This window comes from Manis pentadactyla, chromosome 2 (genome assembly GCF_030020395.1).
Source record: "Manis pentadactyla isolate mManPen7 chromosome 2, mManPen7.hap1, whole genome shotgun sequence".
NCBI classification, from domain to species: domain Eukaryota; kingdom Metazoa; phylum Chordata; class Mammalia; order Pholidota; family Manidae; genus Manis; species Manis pentadactyla.
The window spans coordinates 154,381,531-154,409,020 of NC_080020.1; the positions used below are offsets into that span (position 1 = coordinate 154,381,531).

The 27,490-nt window shown below is 38.0% G+C and overlaps 1 protein-coding gene across 2 annotated transcripts in view; it reads left to right on the plus strand.

The window, feature by feature from the left end:
- The window catches only part of TMEM131 (transmembrane protein 131), a 237,384-nt gene that overhangs the window by 64,992 nt on the left and 144,902 nt on the right, over positions 1–27,490 (plus strand). The window lies entirely within an intron of this gene.

Below are 27,490 nucleotides of genomic sequence, written 5' to 3' on the forward strand. Positions count from 1 at the left end.
ATAATTTGTGTACGTAAATCTATAAATATGTAATTTATATATGTATATACAAATGTTACTGTTTATTGTAAGTTTTATAGATTTATAATCTTTCCACTTGCTATCCTAAGCTGCATCCTTAAATATACATAAAATTAGTATAATCTGATAAAATCCTGTCCTTCCTTTCAAACCTAGCTCAGATATCCCATGAAGCCTATTTTAGTCTTCCTAGCTAAAAATCAGTTCTGAAATTTCAGGCAGAGACAGTAAAAGCCATCTTAACTAATCGTCTGATTTTATGCTGAGTTGTTTTCTCCTTTCTTCCAAACTTTTATCATATTCCATGCCCATCTCCTAACTGACCACCTTTGTAATGATAACATTTCTTTTCAAGTACTGTATTATCTGACAGTATGATTGATTGTTTTAAAATTCATTCTATATTCAAGGGATAGCAAGATTTAGATTAAGCAAGTTGCCCAAGACTGATGACTTTGTGGTAGTGGGACTGTGTTAGAATTCTGGTCTTCTCACTCCAGGTGTGATTGTTAGTCTGTTTCATGATGATGCCTAAGATGTATTTGTTTACTTATTTATAACTAAATAACATGACTTAAAGAGTTCTAAAAAAATATTTCCTGTAACTTATTCAAAAAAGACAGGAAACTAAAAATTAAAGTTCGATTAAGGCAATAGAGAAATAATTCTTCTATAGACCTCAAATAAGATTTCTGTTGGCATTTTATAATAGACTTAGATTTGTGGCAGTGATCCAAACAGAGAACAAGAAAAAGTGATGGGTTTTAAGGTTCTTTTTCACTGAAAATAAAGCAAGTAAGTGTGGCAACTTTTTTCTTGCTTCTAATTTTAAAATAAACTTATCATTCATACTGTTGCCTAAGAGAATTTGAGAAACACAACAGGCATTGGCTGCATGGTATTTGCAAAAAGTCTTTGTATGAGTTTCTGTGTTTTCCAACTGCATAAAAACTGAAGATATTTTAATGACGTCTAATTTTGTAAAGCCACCTTACTAGAAAATTACCTTAATCTCTTTTTCCTAGTTCTTTAATCTCTTGCAAGGGAGAATTTGGAAAACCTATAGGAATGACTGTTTTAAGTTAATCATCTTTTAGATGGTTTGTAGAGTCTGGTGAGCAGGCAAATCAGGTCTCTGTTTTTGAGAAATTGTAATTATTCTTTATTGATTGAGGAAGAGTCCATGTCCTTTAGGCACTAGACATCTAGGTTGCAAATTGATAATCCATTTTGAGAATCCTGGGAGCTTGATTTATATTTTTGCCTGGGGAGGCAGTCAGTCCACATCTAAATGGACTTGGCTGAGGAATAGTTTGTGGACTGGAATGTGGTGCACTTACATACACTCTTTGGGTCTGCTGAAATGCTTGGCCGAGAGCTTGGCTGAGACCTTGGAGTTTGTAAGATAAATTCTAGCCAAAATAAGCAGGCGAAGAGAGACAACAAAGGGCCAGGTAGTTTATTTGAATGCAAATTCCCGGGTGATGTTCTGTGGTCTGGCTATCACAGGCCGGGGAAGTCACACCCGGTCAGGGAGGTGGGGGCTTATAAGGGATTAGGAGGGGGAGGAGTGGGAAAGCTATCCTAGGGGGCGTGGAGAGGTATGATTGGCTAAAGGTGCCATAATAGACAACTAGAAACTTTTTTCCTTCCAAGAGGGAGGAGGCTGACATGTGGGTCTTAGTTGGCACATCAGAAGGATGGAATTCAGGAAGAGCTGTCCCCTTTCCATATAAGGCACGGACCTTGGGGTCTGGTCTGTTCTCTCCCTATGACATCTCTCTGTTCTGTTTGCATGTCCTTGTTTTTCCTTCCTCCAGCTTAACATTCCAGCCTTTTGGTCATAGTGGGCGACAACTCGATCTGGCTACTTCTGGTTGACAAGGGGCATCGTGGGGTTTTGAGACTGGTATTAGGCTGAAGGAGGGGGTTCAGTGGGAAGAGGTGTGTAACGGTGAAGTAATCTGGTTGGTGGTGACCCAGGTCATTTGGGTTAGCTGCCGTTGGAGGAACTTGAGGACATAAGGGGCAACTAAGAGTAAACTACAAACTGTTATTAGGGGGCTCAGTAAGGGCATTAGCTAGGCTATTATGGGGGGCTGGAATTCTGGATCGAGTTTATATCTCAATGACTAGTATTAGGATTTAGTATAGATAAGACTTCATTATTGAAATAATACTTCTCTCTAAAATCACCTTCATTTTTATTAGAAGTAACTAGGTTAAGAAAATAAGTAACACTTGGCTTGATTATTTGCATAAGTGCAGCAAAAAGAGCAATTGATTACATAGGCTCTTTTAAATATGCTTTGCTGGAACTTTTTGTAAGGAATTTCAGATTGAACTTTTAAGGGCTCCTTGAGGCCAGAAAGCCAAGCCAGACTTGCTATCAGGTTGTGCCTGCAGTACCTGTAGATTTGGGTGAATTCCTCTCTTCTTGAGGTTCTCAAGACATTCCTGAGGTTCCTACACCTGCCACGAAGGGACCTTCTTTACTCTCCTGGGAATTCTGTAAGCAAGGTACCAGGCCTGTTCTTCCAAGGGACTTTGTTGGCTTTATAAAGTTAATCTTAGTTCCTTAAAGCTGTCTGTTCATATCTGAGTTTACACACGTGTCTCTCAGGTATGACATTCCAGTCAAAGCTTTGGTAATATAACCAGTGTTTCTAATTGGTCTTCTTACAAGGAAAGCAGATTCTTATTGAACTTGCGCAAATAAACATACTGCCATGAAGTATAAAAATAGTCACTGAGAGTTTTTTTTTTAATTCTGGAGGGATCCAGTAGAGAGAAAGATAAAGTCTCAATTCTGCTTATAAAGGCAGTCATTTACTAAACTGTTGTCAGCTTAAGAGAAAAAGCTTAAAACACTTTATCAGCGACATTTGAAACAAAAAGCCACAAAATCATCTTCTTTAGTTAGTTAATCTTATGTAACTAATACTTGTTCTGCTGAAATATAGTTCTTTTAATAGCTTAAGACTAATAAAACAGTAACTATAAATAATAAAAGACTTACAAATGACAATGGTTAAAGATCTGATGAGAGCCTACTGTAAGACAGTTGACATAAGGAAATTCTGATATTTCTGTAACACAAAACACTCAGTAACAAAATTTAGCATTATTTTTTTTGACAGTGCTTTTTAGGTAAATATCTATCAGATAAATAAGCCAAATTAGCTAAATATTTTCTCTAATGAGAAAAAGTTCTTCTGACATGTTCTGGGTCCCTCTGGAAAATATCAGAGTTAACTAGAGGTAAAAGTACTTTTTTGAATTTGATTTTGGGAAGTTGTCAGAAGAAAGTTTCTTTGGCACTTGCTTAAATAGGATTATAGGTTGCTATGAAACAATACTTATCTATTTAATCAGAATGACAACAAAATACTTCAAAGGCAAATAAAGAAGGTTACACAGTTGTTAGCAAACTTTAGCTTTTAGTCTTTTTAATATTAAGATATCATTTTCTTAAATACTCTGACAACTCATTGAGACTTTAAGCATGAGAAACTGCTTTGATAAAACAATTAGAGAACTTTTTGCAATTTTTCAATATTAAGAGCAGAAAACTTGGTCTTTTTAACTGAAAACAAAACTCTAATTTTGCTGTGTACTTGATACCAAGATTCATTTGCTTTAATTTTATATAGCATGACCATATTAATTTCTTCTATAAACTTTCTACAACTTTTTTATATTTAGAGTTCTCTCTCTAAATAAACAGCTGTACTTTAGAACAAAGTTACTTTCTTTTATCAAGACATTCTTTAGTATGCAGAAATGTTTTCCTTATTACTTTAAGTAGTTTTAATTAGAACTTGAAGCTATTAGGTACCTTAATTTTTAGTGAACACTGAGACGCAGGCTATTGTAAACTGTTACACTAGCATTGTTTGGATTGACAAATTTATGAACATTTTATAATTTCTGTTAACTATGAGCTTTACAACACAATCTCTCACTAAGTACAAAGTGTATCTTTTTAACTTAGCAAAATTTTAAGGTTTTAGGTTACTACAAAGATTTTTAGGCTGTAGATAGGTATACACACTGTAACACACAATTGAAAAGGTGTTCACTTGTCACACTTATTTAGTTCACTGATTCGTAACAACTATGTTAGATTACTTACAAGACCTTTACTGAATATTAGACAAAGCTAAGCCTTTTAAGCATTTTATTTTTAAAAGATTTAGCAGATAACATCAACTTAAATGACCTTAGGTAAACTTAGGCAGCTGATAACCACAAGGACATGCCCGCCTCAGCCAAACCCAAATTAGCATTAATGCTTAACATTTTTTATCAGATTTTCTGGAAGTTTTAGAATGCCCAATTTTCACAAGTGCTTGTTTTTAAATCAATTTTTATTAATACCATCTGGAGGTAGGAAAATATTTTTCATTTACACACCTAGACACACAAACATACAAAGTGAGACACAATGACTGCAGTCAGCAACACCTCCCACACAAAAACATGTACACAGACAGACAAACAGATATAAAGACTTGAGTCACTGATATCCAATTGCCTTCCCTCTCTTCAGCTTCCTGTCCGTGGCTTCTGGAACCAGAGGGCGGGAGGAGCGTGTTTTGGTGGGGGAAGAGGGCGGTGAAGGCGGAAGGAGGTGGGGGTGCAGCAGGAGAGGAGAGCAGGACAACGGCATGGTTGAGAATGTAGGATTTTAAGATGGCAGCAACACGTGTGAAGACAAAGGACTTAAAGATGGTGGTGGAGAGAGGGAGAGGGGATCGCGAGCTGAGGGAGGCGGATGACTGAGGTCTTCTGGTGGATATGAAAAGGAAGAAGGACTGGGCAGACTAAGAGGCTGACAATCTTTAACTGGAGATTGGGCTAGGAGAACCTGAGTCATTGAACACAACATAAAGGTCTGAGCGGGAGCACAAAGTTGAAAAAGCCTGCACATATGGGATTTCACTCTACTCTCCGCTCTAGTGGCAATAATTAATCAAGTTGGTGAGGAGGCCAAAATTGAAAGTTCCCTCAGGGGGCCAGCAAGATTGATTGTCCAAGGGATACTGAGGCCTGGCCTCAGAGCAAAGAAAGACTAGCTTCTATTTGCGAACTTCCTGGGACAAATATAGAGCAGCCAAATTAGAAATGAGACACCGCAACGGGGTCTGAGCCTCTGCTTTTGAGGGCTGGTTCCCCATGTCTGCGCCACTTCCCAACTAATCCTGCTGAGAGGAGCGCCCAGCATCCCAAGCGCACCAAGTCACGGGAGACGTTCTGGGGCCTGGTGTAGGGACATCTCCCATACCAAGGGCCAGGGGTGGACCGGATGCCTGTAGACGTCCTGGGGTCTGGGGTAGGGACATCTCCCATGCCAAGGGCCAGGGGCGGGCTGGATGCCTGGGGTCTGGGGTAGGGATGTCTCCCGTACCGCAGGGCCAGGGGTGGGCCAGATGCCCCCACCTGGACAAACGTATGATTTCTAATGGACCAGGTGAAACGGAGTTAGGAAGGGAAGCAGACTGGAGGAAACTGAGGGACTCACTGGAAAATAGTCCATGCAGCGGAGTGCAGGCTGAGGTCCTGGGTCGGGGAAGGAGGGGGTGGGGCCACCGGTGGCCGGTCGGGGCCCCACGCTCATGCTTCTTCCCGGGTTTCGGCCCCCAAATGTAAGATAAATTCTAGCCAAAATAAGCAGGTGAAGAAAGGCAACAAAGGGCCAGGTAGTTTATTTGAATGCAAATTCCCAGGTGATGTTCTGCGGTCTGGCTATCACAGGCCAGGGAAGTCACACCCGGTCAGGGAGGTGGGGGCTTATAAGGGATTAGGAGGGGGAGGAGTGGGAAAGCTATCCTAGGGGGCATGGAGAGGTATGATTGGCTAAAGGTGCCATAATAGACAACTAGAAACTTTTTTCCTTCCAAGAGGGAGGAGGCTGACATGTGGGTCTTAGTTGGCACATCAGAAGGATGGAATTCAGGAAGAGCTGTCCCCTTTCCATGTAAGGCATGGATCTTGGGGTCTGGTCTGTTCTCCCCCTATGGCATCTCTCTGTTCTGTTTGCATGTCCTTGTTTTTCCTTCCTCCAGCCTAACAGAGTTTTATGGCAAAAGTTTTTGGACTGGAAAAATATCGGGGACAGGTGGTGCCAATTGGTTATCTAAGCCACAGTAAAACCTCACTAAGACTCCTGCAGAATTCTAGTGTTGAGATGCTATATATAGTGTATTATAAATCCTCAAGTAGCAGAATATAAGACCCTTTTGAATATATACACATAAATCATTTATTTTAATGTTGAAGAGTGTTTCCTAAGAACAATTTTGATTCCAACATGTCATTATTTTTTGTGATGACTTGCCAATAGGTTCAACTATTTCTTAAAACAACTCCAGATTTCTTATGATTAGAACAGAAATATGGACATACAGCATTTCTGTGGCAGAATATGTATCAGGTTTCTCCAGATTTAATCTAAATCAGGGAGAGAGTCAAAGCAACAGCCTTGTTTTACATTATTTAAAAGGAGAATTTTGCCTGAGAGCATTTCTTCCCAGATCTTGGGATTTATATTACATTCATGTGGTTTGGCTTATAATAACTTTTTAGTCCTGAAAATTAATTGATAAGTCAATAAAAATTACCAAAACTCAAAAAATTTGCTAGTAAGATTTGATTTGCTCTCTTTGTTTTTTAAAGATAAGGAAAATGAGGCTCATGGAAGTTAAATGGTTTGCTCAGTGTTCAGTCGCTGAAGCAGGAATCCAACATCCAGTAAGTAGCCAGCCTGCCTGGTTTCTGAGCTCTTTCCACAGCACAACACATGTGCAGTTCTCTCTGGTGCATTCTAGGGCTATCACTATTTAATATACAATTAGAAATCACAGTAATTCTCTGAGCCTGCATTTTCTATAGTTGGTACTTTGACCATTGTCATTCCTGCTTGGCAAAAAAAGCTTCTACAAATTGGCATGTAAATATAGAAAGTTGAAGTAATTCCTGAGGTGAACACAGATACTGAGGATTCTGCATCCCAACTGAAGAAAATGCATTAAGAATCATCAAAATTGGAAGCCCTTGTCAAGTATCGCTAACCATCATTTCAGGCCTAACTGATCAGATTGGTTGGCTTTTCCTAACCTATGCCTTTGATAGATTATAGGCTTGAATAACAAAAAGATATATTATAAGCATTAATCTTTTTCTAAATCAAGGTTTCTTATAAACAAATAAAGATAAAGCCCAAGGAAAAGGCTAGCTCTGCATTTTTTCCACTCTTCTACCAGAATTTAAAAATGTTGGAAGACAAGCTCCATAGTGTTCCTGAATTGAGGACACATGCAGTTTTATCTTTTAAAGTGTATAACTATAGGAATCAATAATTTTGTTTTCTAACTTTAGTCAACAAACAGTGATAATAAATATTCCTTTCCTGAGTGCTCATTGCTTGTTCTCATAACGTATAGACAGCTGTTATTTTTGCTCACTCACAATCTGGCTTCCAAGTGCCCATCATAGGAAGCACTGACTAGAAGACAGTATTAGACTGACTAGTACTAGTATTTTTTGAGCACTTGCTGCTGGAGTCTCAGTGGGTTCATTAATTTGCCCCAAATTTCAGTACTAATAAGGGGTGTAGGAGTAAGAAGGAAGTTTGATTCTAAAGCTTATGCTTCATACTTTCCACTTTCCCAGAGGAAGATTGGGAAAAAGATTTTGGGAAGTTTGCCTCCTAGTCTATATGTTAGGTTGTCCTAGAAAGAACTCTGGAATCCTTTCTTAGCTAGACAGTTATTTGCAACACACCAAAACACTAAATTGAATGAATGAGGGTAGTTTGATTGTCTAAATTCTCTTGTTCTTGGATGAGCTTACATTTAAAAAGATACTGATTTTTAAAGACAGCTATAGTAAAACTTAACAGGAGTTAAAGAGGCTATTGGGGATAACTTTAACCCCTAGATTACTTTTCTTAGTATGTATAAATAAGAGGAGTTGGAGTTGGAGCTGGAGCCTGTGGAAGCTCTGCCTTTTAGAAGATGAATTGAGTTCATTTTAGAGGCAAGCTAGTGTAAATGGCTTCTTACCATTTAATTAGGAATCCTGTATTGATTGTACTTCTTTGAGTGTAAAAGAAGTCCAAGAATTTGATTAACATATTTAATTTTCTTTAAAGTGAGATACAATTTATACATAGATACCTAAAATGTGGGGTTTTTTTTTGTAAAACAGACATTACATATAACCACCACCCAAGTTAAAAACATGCCAGCACTCCTGAAAGTTTTTGCCTGAAGCTGTCTCCCAGTCTCTATCCCCAAGAGTTAGCCATTGTCCTGAAGTTTACAGTATGTCTTTACCTACAAGTTTTACCATCTGATCGAACAGTGTCCTTAACTACTATAGTTTGGTTTCATCTATTTTTTTCAAAGTTCATACAGTTTGTATTCTTTCCCTTAGCATTGTTTCTAAGATTCTCTGTGCTGTTGAGTGTAACTGTAGTTACTCATTTTCATTGCCAAATAGTATTGCATTATAGGACTATGCTCCAATTTATATATCATTTCTGCTGTTGATGGACATTTCACCAGTTTCCAATTTTTGACTGTTGTAAGTAATGCTGTCTATTGATGAACATATGTATGCATTTCTGGTTCATGGGGTATGTGAATTTCTCTATTTTAATAGGTAATGCCATGTGGTTTTTCAAAGTGCAGTATTTTGGAATATGCCTCCACAATACTTGGCATATTTTTAAAAAAGCATTCTGGAAAGTTGAATAATGGTATTTTACTGTGGTTTTAATTTGCATTTCCCTGATTCTTAGTAAAGTGGAGCACCTTTTCATGATTTTTTGACCATTTGGATATCCTCTTTTGCGAAATCTCAGTTAAATCTTTTGCGCCGAGTAACTATTGTGTTGCCTATCTTTTTCCTTCTTGTTTTATAGAATTGTTTATGAATTCTGGAGACCATTCTGGTTATATGTATTAGAAATATTCCCTCCTACTTGGGGGATTGTTCTTTTCACATATAATCATGACTTCTGATGAACAGAAGTTCCAAATTTTAATGTAATTGTAGTGTAGTTTAATCAATCAGTCTTTTCCATTAGAATTTATCCTTTTTGTGCCCTGTTAAAAAAATCTTCCTATCCAGGATCATGAAGGTATTCTCCTGTATTATCTTCTAAAATCTAGAAATTTTTTGTTTTGTCTTTCACAATTACAGCTACAGTTCCAACTGGAATTGATTTTTTTGTTATTGTCGTGATTTTCTTATTTATTTCTCCCATATAGATATTGTCCTAGCACCCTTTATTGACGGTTTCCCAACATTTTCCTTCCTGAGTAGAATTCTCAGGACACTTTATTCATAAATCAAGTAAGCATATGTGCATGAGTCTGTTTCTGGACTCTGTTGGCTTTTCTGATCTATTAAAGTGCAAGTTAATATGGCTTAAGATAAAATGTACAAATGCACTTGTTCTTTATATATTGAATGTTATGCTGACAACTTGCTAAATTGCTTACTGAGTCTAATGAATTCTCTCTAGATGCTTTGGAGTACCTCTGTAAACTATCATACTCTGAGGTTACTAACATTTTATTTCTTCCTTTACAGTCTTTTCAGTTTTTAATTCTTTTTCTTGCCTTACTAGTTACAGCCAGCAGGATGTTGAACATAAGTGGTATTTAATGGGCATCTTTGACCCATTACCCATCTCAGAGACAAAACTTTCATCATTTCACTGTTAAGTATGTTGTTTACTGTAGTTTTTCTCTACCCCACCCCCAATAGATACCCTTTATCATATGTGTCAATTAGGATTCTCAGCAAGATCCTGAGACAGAGTTATGAATGCAAGAACTTACTGGAGGGCCACTGCCTATAAAAAGAGGAAGGAGACAGGATTGGGCAGGGAGAGCCTCAGGCAGTGATGCAGGCCAACACAGTGGGGGGCTCTGGAGCAGAGATTGGGCAGCATGCTAAAGGAAACATCCTGCATTGGGCAAAAGTAGCCAGACCCTAGTACATCTGCAGGGCTCATTCATTGACTGGGAGTTGTGCAGAAAAAACTTAACCTTACCTCAAACACTGCAGTCAATCCCAAAGGTACTACAGTCATAAGCTGATAGCCAACAATGTTTCTCATAGCTGAATGGCAATTTTTTATAGGGATATCTGAGTAGTACACCCTAAAATTACTGAAGACCAAAGGCAAAGAGGTACATTCTAAAAGCAACCAGAGAAAAGGAGGAGACCTTCAAAGAAGCTAGAATTAGCCTGATGGCGCACTCATAAACTGAAGCATTTGGAGGCAAAAATAATCAAATGTACTGGAATAAATACCCAAACTAGAACTCTATACTCAGTGAAAATGTCCTTCAAATATAAAGTAGAAGTAAAGACATTTTCAAACAGAGAAGAATATAGAGAATTTGTCACCATATTTGCACCAAAGGAAATAATAGAGAGTTCTTCAAATAGAAGGTAAATGTATCAGATAAAAGCTCAGAATACAAAAGAATAAGAGCAACAAACTATAAATATGTGGGTAACTAAATGAATACATAATGTGTAAAGGGATAATAATATCTTGATGAGTACAGTATGGCAGAATATTCTGGTACTACCAAGGCTAGGTCATAGGAAGTTGTCAGCTTCTGCCTGGGCCTTTTGGACCTCTAGGAATTGGGACATTTCTTTTGGGGACCCAGTTGCCATGTGAGAATCCTAAGCCACATGGAGAGCCCACATGTAGTCATGTGGTCAGTGGTCCCAGCTGAGTGCCCAGCTACTAGACATCATCACTTTGCCAGTGTGGATGAGCATATATTCGAACCTTCAGATGAGTGCAGCCACAACTCACATCTGACTGCAACCACACGAGAGACATAGTGAGACCTAGCCAGTTGAGCCTAGTCAACCCAAGAGTGTGAAGGATAATAATAAATGGTTGCTTTAAGCTGTTAAACTTTAGAGTGGTTTATTATGCAGCACTAGATAACCAGAATACTCAATGTCATCTAATACTTGGTTGGTCTGTGTTCATTTTTCTTCCACTGTTGCAGAAATTCCTTTTTACATTCAGTTTATTCATACCAAGATCCAAACAAGGTCTGTACATTTCATTCGGTTGATGTCTCTTAAGTCCCTCTTAACCTGTCTCCCCATTACATTTATTGTTGCTGTTGTTGAAAACTGGGTACCGGAAGAGAAAAAGACAGAGATTATTTGACAAAATAATGGCTGAAATGTCACAAATTTAATGAGACATGAATATAAGCATCCAGGGGCTCAGTGACCTCCAAGATGAACTGACACATGTCATAATCAAACTTCAAAGAGATAATTTGAAAACAGTAAGAGCAATAAGAACACCGACAGATTTCTCATCATAAACTTTGAAGATCAGTAGGCAGTGGGGCAATATATTTAAAGTGCTAAGAGAAAAAAAAACCCAAACCATCAACCAAGAATCCTGTTACCTGCTAAAACTGTTCTTCAAATGTTAGAGAAAAATTAAGAAACTCCCAGATAACAAAAGCTGAGGAAATTCATTGCTTTTAGACCTCCCTTGCAAGAAATGCTACAGGGAGTCCTGAAGATTAAACTGGAAGGGCACTAGACAAAAACTCAAAGCCATATGATGAAACAAACAATACAGTAAAAGAAAATATATGGGCAGTTATAAAAACTGGTATTATTATAATAATGGTTTAAAACTCCACCTTTTGTTTTCTACATGATTTAAGAAGCTAAGACATTTTTTAAAAAGCAGCTAGTAATTTGAAAGCTAGGATTATTATAACATTGGTTTGTAACCTCACATTTTGTTTTATACATAATTTAAAGACAAGTATATTTAAAAGAATTGTCAGTTTGTGTTTTTTGAACACGCAGTGTATAAAGATTAAATTTTGCGAAAACAACCACCAAAATGTATAGAGATCAGGATGTAAAGGAGTGGAGTTTGTGTATGTTATTGAGGTTAATATGATATAAATTCCAATTAGAGTGTTATAGCTTTAAGATGTTAGATTAATCTCCATGGTAACCACAAAAAAAATTATAGAAAATACACAAAAGGAATTTAAACATTTCACTACCAAAAAACAAACTAAACCTAAAAGATGACAGTAATGCAGGAAATGAGGGACAAAAAAGGTATAAGCTTTATGAAAAGCTGTAGAAAACAAATAGCAAAATGATACAAGGATACTATTGAAGCCAAGTTCTTATTCAAACTAGTTTGTTAAAAATTTTAAAGATACAAATTACAATCTCCAGGGCAGCCACTAAGAAAATAACCAAAAAATATTTATAGAGAAAAGGAAATGAGGAGGGATTCAAAATCAATAATAATACCAAGTCAAGTAAACATGAAAGAAAGCAGTAATGGAGGAGCTGAGAAACAAAAATGATCTAAGATATACAGAAAACAAGTAGAAAATGGCTGAAATTCTTCCTATCAGTAATTAGTTTAAATATAAATAGATTAAACTCTCCAGTCAAAAGAGATTGGCAGAATAGATGAAAACACATGGTCCAACTATATGCTATCTACAGGAAAATCACTTTAGATCCAAGGACAAAAATAAATTGGAAGTAAAAAGTTGGTAATATGGTCTGAATTTTTATGTTCCCTCAGAAGTAATATATTGAAAACCTAATACAAAGTGATTGTATTAGAAGATATGGGGCCTTACGGAGGTGATTAAGTTGTGAGTCAAGGAGCCCTCATAAATTACATCAGTACCTTTGCAAAAGAGCCCCCAGAGAAATCCCTTGGTGCTCCTGCTGTGTGAGGGTATATGGAAAGAAGTCTGCAGCCCAGAAGGGAGCCCTCATGCAACCATGTTGCCACCCTTATCTCAGACTTCTAGACTCCAGAACTGTGAGAAATAAATTTCAGTTTTTTATAAGCTGTCCACTTTATGGTATTTTTGTTCTGGCAGTCTGAACAGATTAAGACCATGGAAAAATATATTGCATGCAAATATTAACCAAAAGAGAGCATATATGTTTAATGTTTATACATATTAATAGAAGGCTCAGTGTAACAAGAAGATACAACAGTTGTAAAGACTTATGCACTAATGATAGACCATCAAAATATATGAAGCAAAAACCAACAGAAGTTGAAGAGAGAAACAGTTATGTAATAATAGTTGGAGGCTAAGTGTGCCACTCTCAATAGCCAGAGAAGAAGATAAGTAAGGAAATGGAAGACTTAGCACAATAAACCAACTAGAGCTAATGGACCTATATAGAGCATTCTGTCCAACAGCAGCATACACATTCTTTGCAAGTACACGGGGAACACATTTCAGGATAGATCATATGTTGGGTCACAAATCAAGTGTCAATTTTTATAAGATAGAGAGCATACAGAGTATCTTCTCCAATCATAATGGGATGAAATTAGAAATCATTAACAGAGGAAAACTGGAAATTGCACAAGGGAAATTAGAAAATATTTGCAGATGAATAAAAACAAAAATACAATATACTAAAACTATGGGACATGCCAAAAGTAGTGGTAAGGAGGAACTTTATAGCTGTGCTTATATTAAAAAAAAGATCTCATACCAGTAACCTAACTTCACAACATAAGCAACTAGAAAAACAAGAACAATCTAAACCCAAAGCTAGCACAAAGAAGGAAGTAATAAATTAGAACAGAGATAAATTGAGGATAGTAAAATAGAGGAAATCAATGATACCAAAAGTTGGTTCTTTAAAATGATCAACAAAATAGACAAACCTTTACCTGCAGTGACTAAGAAAGAAAAATGACTAAATTTAGAAATGAAAGTAGGGACATTACTATTGATTATACAGAATAGAACAGATTATAAAAGAGTACTATGATTGTATACCAACAAGTTGGATAACCTTCATTAAATGAAGAAATTCCAAGAAACACAACACCTGCCAAGATTGAATCATAAAGAAATAGAAAATCTGAATAGACCTGTAACTAGTAAGGAGAGTCAATCAGTAATCAAGAATCTCCCAACAAAGAAAACCCTGCACCTGATAGCTTGTTTGGTGAATTCTATCAACCTCTGAAGAAGTATTGGTCCTTCTCAAACTTTTCCAAAGAAGTGAAGAGGTGGAAACACTTACTAACTCATTCTAAGTCACCAGTATCACTTTAATACCAACATCAAAGACACTGCAAGAAAGGAAAACTCAGACCAATATCTCTTATGAACATTGATGCAGAAATCCTCAACAAAATACTAGCAAACTGAATTCATCAGCATATTAATAAGACTATTTGCCACTCCAAGGCTTGGAAGAACCCAGGTGTCCATCAAGGGATACATGGATGTATGGAGAAAGGCACTAATCTAATTTGTTGGGAAACCCCACTCACCTCCAATTATCCACATTCTTGTGTGGATATAGAGGCAATTTGGATATATGCTACGATATGGATGAACCTTGAGGGCATACACTAGGTGAAAATGTCAGTCACAAAAAGATAAATAGTGTGTGATTCCACTTATATGAGGTACTTAGAGTAGTCAGTCATAAACAGAAAGTAGAATGGTGGTTGTCAGAGGCTGAAAGGAGGAAGGAATGGGGAGTTAGTGTTTTATTGCTGATTGGGTTTCATCTTTCCAAGATGAAAGAAGTTCTAAAGATGGATGGTGGAGGTGGTTGCACAACCTTGTGAATGTGCTTAAAATAGTGAAAATGGTAAGTTTTACATGATGTGTATTTTACCACAATAGTGAAAGGAAAAAATAAAAACAAAAAAACAGTGGCAGGCTAGATGTGGCTCAGGGACTGTAGATTACCAACCTCTGTTCTAAATTTTATTGATTTTTTTTAATGTTCTCCGAAAAGAAGAAGGAGCTGTGATTGTGACATACAGAATTGTAAAAGTACTTACTCATCTTTAAAAAAAAAATTACAGAAGGAGTATGTGCTTGTAGAAAGTGTGGAAAACTTGGAAGAATAATAACTATAAGTAATATTTACTGGCTATTACCAAGTGCCAGGCACTCTTTTAAATTCTTAAATACATATGATAGTGTTTTATGATCATTTTACAGGGGAGCATAGTAAAGTATAAAGAGTTTAAATAACTTAACAAAATAAGTGACGAGTAAATAGTAAACCTAGAATTCAAAACCAGGCTGTTTGATTCTAAAGCCTAAGTTCTTAACCACTGTGCTCTAGACTGGGAGTTAGGGGTTATCTTTGTATCCCAACACCTAAATGTAGTACAAGTTAATACTTCAGTTTATTTCCTTTCAGTGTTTTTTCTCTGCAAATATAGCTTTGTTTTCTCATTCTGTATAGTTTGTTTTATAATAACAACTAATTTTATACCCAAAGCAAGCCATTTCGCCTCATGTCAACTTGATTCTTTATGGCTTCAGTTGGGGAAATGGGCGGGAAACCTGAAGGCCCTCACCAGAGGTCTATGCAGCTCTCGGCAGTTGACAGAGTGCTTCCTCATGTGTTTCCCAAGGCAGCTTGGCTAGTGAGGGCAGAGTTGTTATTTGAACATAAGTTCTTTGGCCTTGTTTTTGTTTTTTACTCCAAATTTGGAGTCTTCTCAGAAGGATCTGTTCTCCATCTCTTCCCCATTTTGACCCTCTACTCCCTTCTCATTACTATTTTCTACCCTTTGTTTTAAAAGTAAATGGTACAAGGAAGACTGAGTAGCTGGTTCAGAAATAGCCTTAAAAACTAGGAACAAAAGATTCAGGAACCAAGATGGCGGCATGAGTAGAGCAGTGGAAATCTCCTCCCAAAACCATATATATTTTTGAAAATACAACAAATACAACTCTTCCTAAAAGAGAGACCAGAAGACACAGGACAACAGCCAGACTACATCTACACCTGCGAGAACCCAATGCATTGTGAAGGGGGTAAGATACAAGCCCCAGCCCGGCGGGACCCAAGCGCCCCTCACCCCAGCTCCTGACAGGAGGAGAGGAGTCAGAGCAGGGAGGGAGAGGGAGCCCAGGACTGATAAACACTCAGCCCTAGCCATCCACACCAGGCCGCAGACACACAGTGTGTGCGTGGGGTGTTGGAAACTAGGGAAACAGGACAGTAAGACCTGTGAGCGGGTCCCCGCAGCCGGTGCCCCAGGGACAAAGAAAAGCAAGTGCTTTTTGAAAGTCTTCAAGGGACAGGGACCCCACAGCTGGATGGAAGCTTCCCGGGACACTTAGCCCAGCAACTGTCAATCCCAGGGAACTCCGAGCGCCCTAACCCCCTGGGCGGCAGCACAGCTCAGAGGCCCCTCACAGCGATAAACAGCCTCCTACCCATTCTCCCTCCGACATGGCTCTGCCATATTGGAGAAGCAGCCTGAGGCTGGCCACGCCCATAGCAACCGCGGAGCTAAACTCCACAGGGGCCAGGGAAGAATTAGAAACTCTGCCTGCATGCAGCTACCCAGCACAAGCTGCTAGAAGTTGCTGTTTTCCCAGGAGAGGAAGGCCACAAACCAGCAAGAAGGGTCTTTCTCTTAGCCAACACACACGCCAGCTCCCCACAAATACCTCTATCACCATGAAAAGGCAGAAGAATTTGATCACAGAGGCAAACCCTGAAAAGGAGATAGTCCTAACCAATCTACCTGAAAAAGAATTAAAAATAAAGCTCATAACCATGCTGAAAGAGCTGCAGAGAAATATGCGAGAGCTAAGGGGTGATGTCTGGAATGAGGTTACAGAAATGAAACAATCTCTGGAAGGATTTATAAGCAAAATGGATAAGATGCAAGAGGCCATTGATGGAAAAGAAACCAGAGAACAGGAACACATAGAAGCTGATGCAGAGAGAGATAAAAGGATCTCCAGGAATGAATCAATATTAAGAGAACTGTGTGACCAATCCAAAAGGAACAATATCTGCATTATAGGGATACCAGAAGAAGAAGAGAGAGAAAAAGGGATAGAAAGTGTATTTGAAGAAATAATGGCTGAAAACTTCCCCAAACTGGGGAAGGAAATAATCGATCAGACCACGGAAGTGCACAGAACCCCCAACAGAAGGGACCCACAGAAGACAACACCAAGACACATAATAATTAAGATGACAAAGATCAAGGACAAGGACAGAGTATTAAAGGCAGCTAGAGAGAGGAAAAAGGTCACCTACAAAGGAAAACCCATCAGGTTATCATCAGACTTCTCAACAGAAACATTACAAGCCAGAAGAGAATGGCATGATATATTTAATGCAATGAAACAGAAGGGCCTTGAACCAGGAATACTGTGTCCAGCATGATTATCATTTAAATATGAAGGAGGGATTAAACAATTCCCAGACAAGTAAAAGTTGAGGGAATTTGCCTCCCACAAACCACCTCTACAGGGTATTTTAGAGGGACTGCTCTAGATGGGAGCACTCCTAAGGCTAAATAGATGTCACCAGAGAAAATAAAATCACAGCAAAGAAAGCAGACCAACCAAATACTAACTAAAGACAAAAAATAAAATCAACTACCCACAAAAGCAGCTAAAGGAAACACAAAAGAGCACAGAATAAAACAAACAACATATAAAGAACAGAGGAGAAGGAATAAGAAGGGAGAAAAATAAAGAATCACCAGACAGTGTTTAAAATAGCTGAATAAGCGAGTTAAGTCAGACAGTAAGATACTAAAGAAGATCACCTTGAACCTTTGGTAACCACGAATCTAAAGCCTGCAATGGCAATAAGTACATATCTTTCAATAATCACCCTAAATGTAAATGGACTGAATGCACAAATCAAAAGACACAGAGTAATAGAATAGATAAAAAAGCAAGACCCATCTCTATTCTGCTTACAAGAGACTCACCTTAAACCCAAAGACATGCACAGACTAAAAGCCAAGGGATGGAAAAAGATATATCATGCAAACAACAGGGAGAAAAAAGCAGGTGTTGCAGTAGTATCAGACAAAATAGATCTCAAAACAAAGAAAGTAACAAGAGACAAAGAAGGACATTGCATAATGATAAAGGGCTCAGTCCAACAAGAGGATATAACCATTTTATATATAGGACACCCAACACAGGAGCACCAACATATGTGAAACAAATACTAACAGAACTAAAGGAGGAAAGAGAATGCAATGCATTCATGGTAGGAGACTTCAACACGCCACTCACTCAAAAGGCTAGATCCACCGGACAGAAAATAAGTAAGGACACAGAGGCACTGAACAACACACTAGAACAGATGGATCTAATAGACATTTATAGAACTCTACATCCAAAAGCCACTATTTACAATAGCCAAGAAATGGAAGCAACCTAAGTATCCATCAGTAGATGATTGGATAAAGAAGATGTGGTACATATTCACAATGGAATATTATTCAGCCATAAGAAAAAAACAAATCCTACCATTTGCAACAACATGGATGGAGCTAGAGGGTATAAATAAGCCAGGCGGAGAAAGACAAACACCAAATGATTTCACTCCTATGTGGAGTATAGGAACAAAGAAAGACTGAAGGAGCAAAACAGCAGCAGAATCACAGAACCTAAGAATGGACTGACAGTTTCCAAAGGGAAAGGGACTGGGGAGAATGGGAGGGAAGGGAGGAATAAGGGTGAGGAAAAAGAAAGGGGGTATTACGATTAGCATGTATAATGTTGGCGGGGGGCATGGGGAGGGCTGTGCAACACAGAGAAGACAAGTAGTGATTCTACAGCATCTTACTACACTGATGGACAGTGACTGTAATGGAGTTTGTGGGGGCGACTTGGTGAAGAGGGGCCCCTAGTAAACACAATGTTCTTCATGTAATTGTAGATTAATGACAACAAAATAAAATAAAATAAATTTAAAAACTAGGAACAAAGAACACCAAAAGATATCAAAATAGAACTAAAATATACAGATAACCCTCACACTTTATATGAAAATTAAACTAAAATAAATGATGGATATTAAGTATAAAATATAAAATGGTAGCTCTCTTACGAAAAAAACATGAGAAAAAAGCTTCAGGTTATAAAGCAAGGCGGGGTTCTTGACACCAAAAACTTGATACCGTAAGTACAATCTATAAGGGGAGTACTGATGAATTAAAAACTCACTATGCAAAAGACCATGTGGAGAATATAGAAAGTCAAAAAATACAAACTAGGAGAAAATGTCACAAGCCAGATATCTGACAAAGGACCTAGTTTTTAGAATATATAAAACTCTCTCAAAACTCACTAACAACAGTAAGAAACAATACACTTCGAGTTTGACAATTGACATGGACATTTTAGTGAAAAGGATTTACAGATGGCAAAAAAGGATATTGAAAGCAAATGACATTGAAAGCTGTTCAACCACATTATCCATCAAGAAAATGTAAAATAAAACCATGCACACCAAAATAATGGCAACACTAAATGCTGATAAGCATGTGGAGAAACTGGATCACTCATACATTGCTAGTGGATCTGTAAGTGTAGTACAGCCACTCTGGAAAAAGTTTGGCAGTTTTTATAACACTAAACATGGGGTTATCATATGACCCAGCAATTGTATTCTTGTACATTCTCCCAGAGAAATGGAAATTTATGTTCACACTAAAATCTATTCATAGCTGCTTTATTTGCAATAAGCAAAAGCTGGAAACAGCCCAGATGTCCTTCAGTGGATGAATCAAACAAATTGTGTTACAGCAATACCATGGAGTACTACTTAGCAAAAAAAAAATGGAGCACACTATTGACACACACAACAGTTTGAATGAATTGACAGAGAATTACACTGAGTGAACATCCAAAAGGTTATATATGTATAAGTCCATCTATATGACAATTTTGAAATGAGAAAATTGTAGGTATGAGTAAGAGTGGTTGGTGGTTGCCAGGGTTTGGGGGAAGGGAGGCAGAAGGTAAATAAGGTTCTAGAAGGACAGAATACAGAATCCTTGGGATGACAAAAATGTTGCGTATCTTGACTGAGGTGGTGGATATATGAACCTACACAAATGAGCATATTGTGTAGAACTAAACACATGTACAAATGAGTACAAATAAAACTAAGGGAATCTTATCAGTGGATTGTATCAATGTCAATATCCTGGTTGTCACATAGTTTTTGCAGAATGTTACAGTGGGAGAACTGGGTAAAATGTACCTTTCTCTATTATTTTACTTCTTATAACTGTGTGTGAATGTACAATTATCTCAATAAAGAAACTTATATTAAGAATACAAACATATGTCAAGTACACGAAGCAAAACAACTACAAAGAAGAGTCAGGAAAGACACACTTTGTGAATTAGAAATTCCTACAACTGCCTCACAGATGCTTGTCCATTTTCAGTGATGAGATTATGTGCGGAGGAAGGTTTGGAAGGGTGTTGATGAGAAGCAGGGTCCCATGTTAAGTCTTCTTGATCAAAAGCAGACCTCATCCTCTGCCCCTTCCCCTACCCTTGAGGAAGTATGTAATTTTATATCTGAAAGTGACAATCCTGAGCTCTGCAAGGAAACTTTGCTGCTCTTCTCAGGCACAGCTGAGGGAAAGCCTCCTGGTGCATGATAATCATGAGCTGCCCAGCGAGGCTCCCTGGTACCACCAGCTGTGTACAGGCCCCCGCCTGTGCCGGCAGGAATCTTAAGTTCCAGGGTGGTACAGACCTTGTATTATTTCTAAGCACACCAAGTAAGTGCACACAACTGACATTATAAATTTCATTTAGTTGAGTATTTTCTAGAAAAATTAAATACTATGTTCAACTGTTACACAGTAGAAAATGGTGGCCACATTTAAAATTGTTAGCAGCAATATAGCCAACTTCAGCTATGTAAGTAAGCTAAAGAAGTCAGTTTTAGACACATGAAATCTTATCAAGTATATATCATAGTAAATATGTAATGATAAACCAGATCACAGGATTTGAATTCTGATTTATACCATTTGACCCTGGACTAATGATCTGAATCATCAGAGGCTTAGTGTCATTCTCTGTAAAGTATAATCCTGTATTTGAGTGTCTCCAGTGTGTTAAGAACTACAAGGGCTATTATAAATAGACACAGTTGTGATAATCAGCACTTTGAATTTTAATGCAAGCAGAAGTTACTACAACAAAAATCTAAAAGACATTTCTTGATATAATTCAAGTTACAGTAGGGTTTTCAGTCTTGGCAGTATTTATTTGAACCAGATAATTCCTTGCAGGGTGATGGGCTGTGCACTGTAGCGTGTTCATGCACATCCCTAGCCTCCACAGTCTTGACACCAGTAGCATCCTCAGTTGTGACCATCAAAGATGCCTCTAACATTGCCAGACAGCCCTAGAGGACACATGGCCCCCAATTGAAAACTACTGGGTTGTACTTATTTTTGTGATAATGAGATTTTAATAATTTTTTAGAGCATAGGTATATATTTTTGCAGAGGCTGGTCCATTCAGTTGGAAGAAAAATCCATTTTTCTCTCATGGATTCTTCTTTGGGGTTGGAGTGCTTTGAGAGAAACTGGGCTCACATTGGTCTGGAATCTGGGGCCTGGTAGTGAGCCAGGCTGAGACTGAAGCCCATGCAGCAGAAGCATGGAGTCTGAATTGTGGGCGGGAAGGAGTCTGTGCCTGTCTCTCTAGAAAGACACAATGGTAAAATCATTTACATTAAGTCAAGAATTACCAACTTGAGCTTCTGTGTTCAGCGTAGTTTGAAATATTGTAGGTATGTCTTATATTTGATAAAAAATCCAAAAATACATGGTGCAGGCATTTTCCAGAGCCTGAGTGCTCATGATAGATCCTTACCTGTGGGCATGAATTCATAAGGTTCAAAGGTGCCTGCAATGAGATGGTGAAATACGAAATCTCAGTGTCTTCTAGGGATTGCTTCACTGTTTAGTGAGGCTGACCTTTTTCATATGACTGCTGGCCTTTATTTTTCTTCAGTAGGTTGCCTGTTCTTGCCTTTTGCTTATATTATAATCATAATATTCTTCTCCCAGTTTTCTTTTTTTTTTTTTTTTAAATAATTATTTTTTATTGAAGGTTAGTTGACACACAGTATTACATTACATGAGTTTCAAGTGTACAACACAGTGGTAGAACATTTATATACATAATTCTAGGTTCCAGCTATCACCCTACCAGGCTGTTACAATATCTTGACTATATTCCTTATGCTATACATTACATCCCGGTTACTAATTTATTTTACCATTGGAAGTCTGTCCTTTTTTTTTTTTTTTTTTTGTGAGTGCATCTCATATTTATTGATCAAATGGTTGTTAACGACAATAAAATTCTGTATAGGGGAGTCAATGCTCAATGCACAATCATTAATCCACCCCAAGCCTAATTTTTGTCAGTCTCCAATCTTCTGAGGCATAACAAACAAGTTTTTACATGTAGAACAAATTCTTACATAATGAATAAGTTACATAGTGAACAGTACAAGGGCAGTCATCACAGAAACTTTCGGTTTTGCTCATGCATTATGAACTCTAAACAGTCAGTTCAAATATGAATATTCATTTGGTTTTTATACTTGATTTATATGTGCATACCACATTTCTCTCTTTATTATTATTATTTTTAATAAAATGCTGAAGTGGTAGGTAGATACAAGATAAAGGTAGAAAACATAGTTTAGTGTTGTAAGAGAGCAAATGTAGATGATCAGGTGTGTGCCTGTAGACTATGTGTTAATCCAAGCTAGACCAGGGCAATAAAACATCCACGTATGCAGAAGATTTCTCTCAGAACGGGGGGGTGAGGTTCTAAGCCTCACCTCTGTTGATCCCCAATTTCTCACCTGATGGCCCCCCTGCGACTGTGCCTGTCTTAGGTTGTTCCTCCCTTGAGGAATCTTACCCGTCTCTGGCTAACCAGTCATCTTCCGGGGCCATACAGGGAAATGTGAAGTTGGTAAGTGAGAGAGAAGCCTTATTGTTTGAAAAAGTTAGCTTTTTACTTCTTTGCATATTTATGCCCTGTGGCTTCTATGCCCAGCATTTGTCTTGAGGTATCTTTACCACTTGGAAGAATTATGATACTCGGTAAATTTGATATGAGGCACGAATTCTATTTAAGGGTTGTAATTAGGAAGGAAGAAGAAAAGCTATAGAAGTAGCAGGCGGAAGAAAACATGGGAAGATTGATTATTTCTTTGACATATCTTCTTGTAGAGTAACTTCAGCATGTATAGGTTTTAAGCTACTACTTAAATTGCGCACACACATTAACATAATAGGAGTATAGTTACATAACCAAAGCATATCTGTAATTACCAGCCATCTCCAGTGAAAACAAGAAAACCAGTTAGGCACCTTAGGCATTTGTGAAAACTTATCTATGATATGGTGGATATTGTCCAACTGAACTTGAACAGTCTGAGAGAAATCAGACAAATTAAAACAACCCATTCCTGGGGACTGTTCACATGCCATATGTTCTTTTAACAGTAAATAGTTTGTAGTTTTAAGACTTTGGAGCGCTACAATTTGCACTTCTCCAAATTCTTGGTTGAGTTCCAACAGTATAGATCCAGTCCAATTTTGTTGTTTTACTGTATGCACAGGCCAGCTTAGATATCTCCTTCCTCATTCCCATGGCAAGTCCAGGAACTGGTGGGATGAGTGCATCTACAGCTGTAGCAGTGCGTGGATCTTTGTTGGGGTTTTTTGATGATCATCTTCTGGCATGAGTCTTCCAGAGAGTGCAGATGTTGGAAGTTCTTTTTCATATCGTATCTTAGTTCATTTTCGGGGTAGCACAATTAGGCTTTGATCCTCTGTATAAACACAAACAGACCCTTTGCCTACACTTTTATATGCCCTTTATACCCTTGTGTAGAACTCGTTGGAGGTTACCACACAGGAACTGCCCTTTTTTTTTTTTTGCTAACACTCATCTACACTTACATGACGAATATTATGTTTACTAGGCTCTCCCCTATACCAGGTCTCCCCTATAAACCCCTTTACAGTCACTGTCCATCAGCATAGCAAAATGTTGTAGAATCACTACTTGCCTTCTCTGTGTTGTACAGCCCTCCCTTTTCTCCTACCCCCCCATGCATGTTAATCTTAATACCCCCCTACTTCTCCCCCCCTTATCCCTCCCTACCCACCCATCCTCCCCAGTCCCTTTCCCTTTGGTACCTGTTAGTGCATTCTTGAGTTCTGTGATTCTGCTGCTGTTTTGTTCCTTCAGTTTTTCCTTTGTTCTTATATTCCACAGATAAGTGAAATCATTTGGTATTTCTCTTTCTCCGCTTGGCTTGTTTCACTGAGCATAATATCCTCCAGCTCCATCCATGTTGCTGCAAATGATTGGATTTGCCCTTTTCTTATGGCTGAGTAGTATTCCATTGTGTATATGTACCACATCTTCTTTATCCATTCATCTATCGATGGACATTTAGGTTGCTTCCAATTCTTGGCTACTGTAAATAGTGCTGCAATAAACATAGGGGTGCATTGGTCTTTCTCAAACTTGATTGCTGCATTCCTAGGGTAAATTCCTAGGAGTAGAATTCCTGGGTCAAATGGTAAGTCTGTTTTGAGCATTTTGATGTACCTCCATACTGCTTTCCACAATGGTTGAACTAACTTACATTCCCACCAGCAGTGTAGGAGGGTTCCCCTTTCTCCACAGCCTCGCCAACATTTGTTGTTGTTTGTCTTTTGGATGGCAGCCATCCTTACTGGTGTGAGGTGATACCTCATTGTAGTTTTAATTTGCATTTCTCTGATAATTAGCGATGTGGAGCATCTTTTCATGTGTCTGTTGGCCATCTGTATTTCTTTTTTGGAGAACTGTCTGTTCAGTTCCTCTGCCCATTTTTTAATTGGGTTATTTGTTTTTTGTTTGTTGAGGCGTGAGAGCTCCTTATATATTCTGGACGTCAAGCCTTTATCGGATGTGTCATTTTCAAATATATTCTCCCATACTGTAGGGATCCTTCTTGTTCTATTGATGGTGTCTTTTGCTGTACAGAAGCTTTTCAGCTTAATATAGTCCCACTTACTCATTTTTGTTGTTGTTTTCCTTGCCCGGGGAGATATGTTCAAGAAGAAGTCACTCATGTTTATGTCTAAGAGGTTTTCGCCTATGTTTTCTTCCAAGAGTTTAATGGTTTCATGGCTTACATTCAGGTCTTTGATCCATTTTGAGTTTACTTTTGTATATGGGGTTAGACAATGGTCCAGTTTCATTCTCCTACATGTAGCTGTCCAGTTTTGCCAGCACCACCTGTTGAAGAGACTGTCATTTCGCCATTGTATGTCCATGGCTCCTTTATCAAATATTAATTGACCATATATGTCTGGGTTAATGTCTGGATTCTCTAGTCTGTTCCATTGGTCTGTGGCTCTGCTCTTGTGCCAGTACCAAATTGTCTTGATTACTATGGATTTATAGTAGAGCTTGAAGTTGGGGAGTGAGATCCCCCCTACTTCATTCTTCTTTCTCAGGATTGCTTTGGCTATTCGGGGTCTTTGGTGTTTCCATATGAATTTTTGAATTATTTGTTCCAGTTCATTGAAGAATGTTGCTGGTAGTTTCATAGGGATTGCATCAAATCTGTATATTGCTTTGGGCAGGATGGCCATTTTGACGATATTAATTCTTCCTAGCCACGAGCATGGGATGAGTTTCCATCTGTTAGTGTCCCCTTTAATTTCTCTTAAGAGTGACTTGTAGTTTTCAGAGTGTAAGTCTTTCACTTCTTTGGTTAGGTTTATTCCTAGGTATTTTATTTTTTTTGATGCAATTGTGAATGGAGTTGTTTTCCTGATTTCTCTTTCTGTCGGTTCATTGTTAGTATATAGGAAAGCCACAGATTTCTGTGTGTTGATTTTGTATCCTGCAACTTTGCTGTATTCCGATATCAGTTCTAGTAGTTTTGGGGTGGAGTCTTTAGGGTTTTTTATGTACAGTATCATGTCATCTGCAAATAGTGACAGTTTAACTTCTTCTTTACCAATCTGGATTCCTTGTATTTCTTTATTTTGTCTGATTGCCGTGGCTAGGACCTCCAGTACTATGTTAAATAACAGTGGAGAGAGTGGGCATCCCTGTCTAGTTCCCGATCTCAGAGGAAATGCTTTCAGCTTCTCGCTGTTCAATATAATGTTGGCTGTGGGTTTATCATAGATGGCCTTTATTATGTTGAGGTACTTGCCCTCTATTCCCATTTTGCTGAGAGTTTTTAACATGAATGGATGTTGAACTTTGTCAAATGCTTTTTCAGCATCTATGGAGATGATCATGTGGTTTTTGTCTTTCTTTTTGTTGATGTGGTGGATGATGTTGATGGACTTTCGAATGTTGTACCATCCTTGCATCCCTGGATTGAATCCCACTTGGTCATGGTGTATGATCCTTTTGATGTATTTTTGAATTCGGTTTGCTAATATTTTGTTGAGTATTTTTGCATCTACGTTCATCAGGGATATTGGTCTGTAGTTTTCTTTTTTGGTGGGGTCTTTGCCTGGTTTGGGTATTAGGGTGATGTTAGCTTCATAGAATGAGTTTGGGAGTATCCCCTCCTCCTCTATTTTTTGGAAAACTTTAAGGAGAATGGGTATTATGTCTTCCCTGTATGTCTGATAAAATTCCGAGGTAAATCCATCTGGCCCGGGGGTTTTGTTCTTTGGTAGTTTTTGGATTACCGCTTCAATTTTGTTGCTGGTAATTGGTCTGTTTAGATTTTCTGTTTCTTCCTGGGTCAATCTTGGAAGGTTATATTTTTCTAGGAAATTGTCCATTTCTCCTAGGTTTCCCAGCTTGTTAGCATATAGGTTTTCATAGTATTCTCCAATAATTCTTTGCATTTCCGTGGGGTCCGTCGTGATTTTTCCTTTCTCGTTTCTGATACTGTTGATTTGTGTTGACTCTCTTTTCTTCTTAATAAGTCTGGCTAGAGGCTTATCTATTTTGTTTATTTTCTCGAAGAACCAGCTCTTGGTTTCATTGATTTTTGCTATTGTTTTATTCTTCTCAATTTTATTTATATCTTCTCTGATCTTTATTATGTCCCTCCTTCTGCTGACCTTAGGCCTCATCTGTTCTTCTTTTTCCAATTTCGATAATTGTGACATTAGACCATTCATTTGGGATTGCTCTTCCTTTTTTAAATATGCTTGGATTGCTATATACTTTCCTCTTAAGACTGCTTTTGCTGTGTCCCACAGAAGTTGGGGCTTAGTGTTGTTGTTGTCATTTGTTTCCATATATTGCTGGATCTCCATTTTGATTTGGTCATTGATCCATTGATTATTTAGGAGCGTGTTGTTAAGCCTCCATGTGTTTGTGAGCCTCTTTGCTTTCTTTGTACAGTTTATTTCTAGTTTTATGCCTTTGTGGTCTGAAAAGTTGGTTGGTAGGATTTCAATCTTTTGGAATTTTCTGAGGCTCTTTTTTGTGGCCTAGTATGTGGTCTATTCTGGAGAATGTTCCATGTGCACTTGAGAAGAATGTATATCCCGCTGCTTTTGGATGTAGAGTTCTATAGATGTCTATTAGGTCCATCT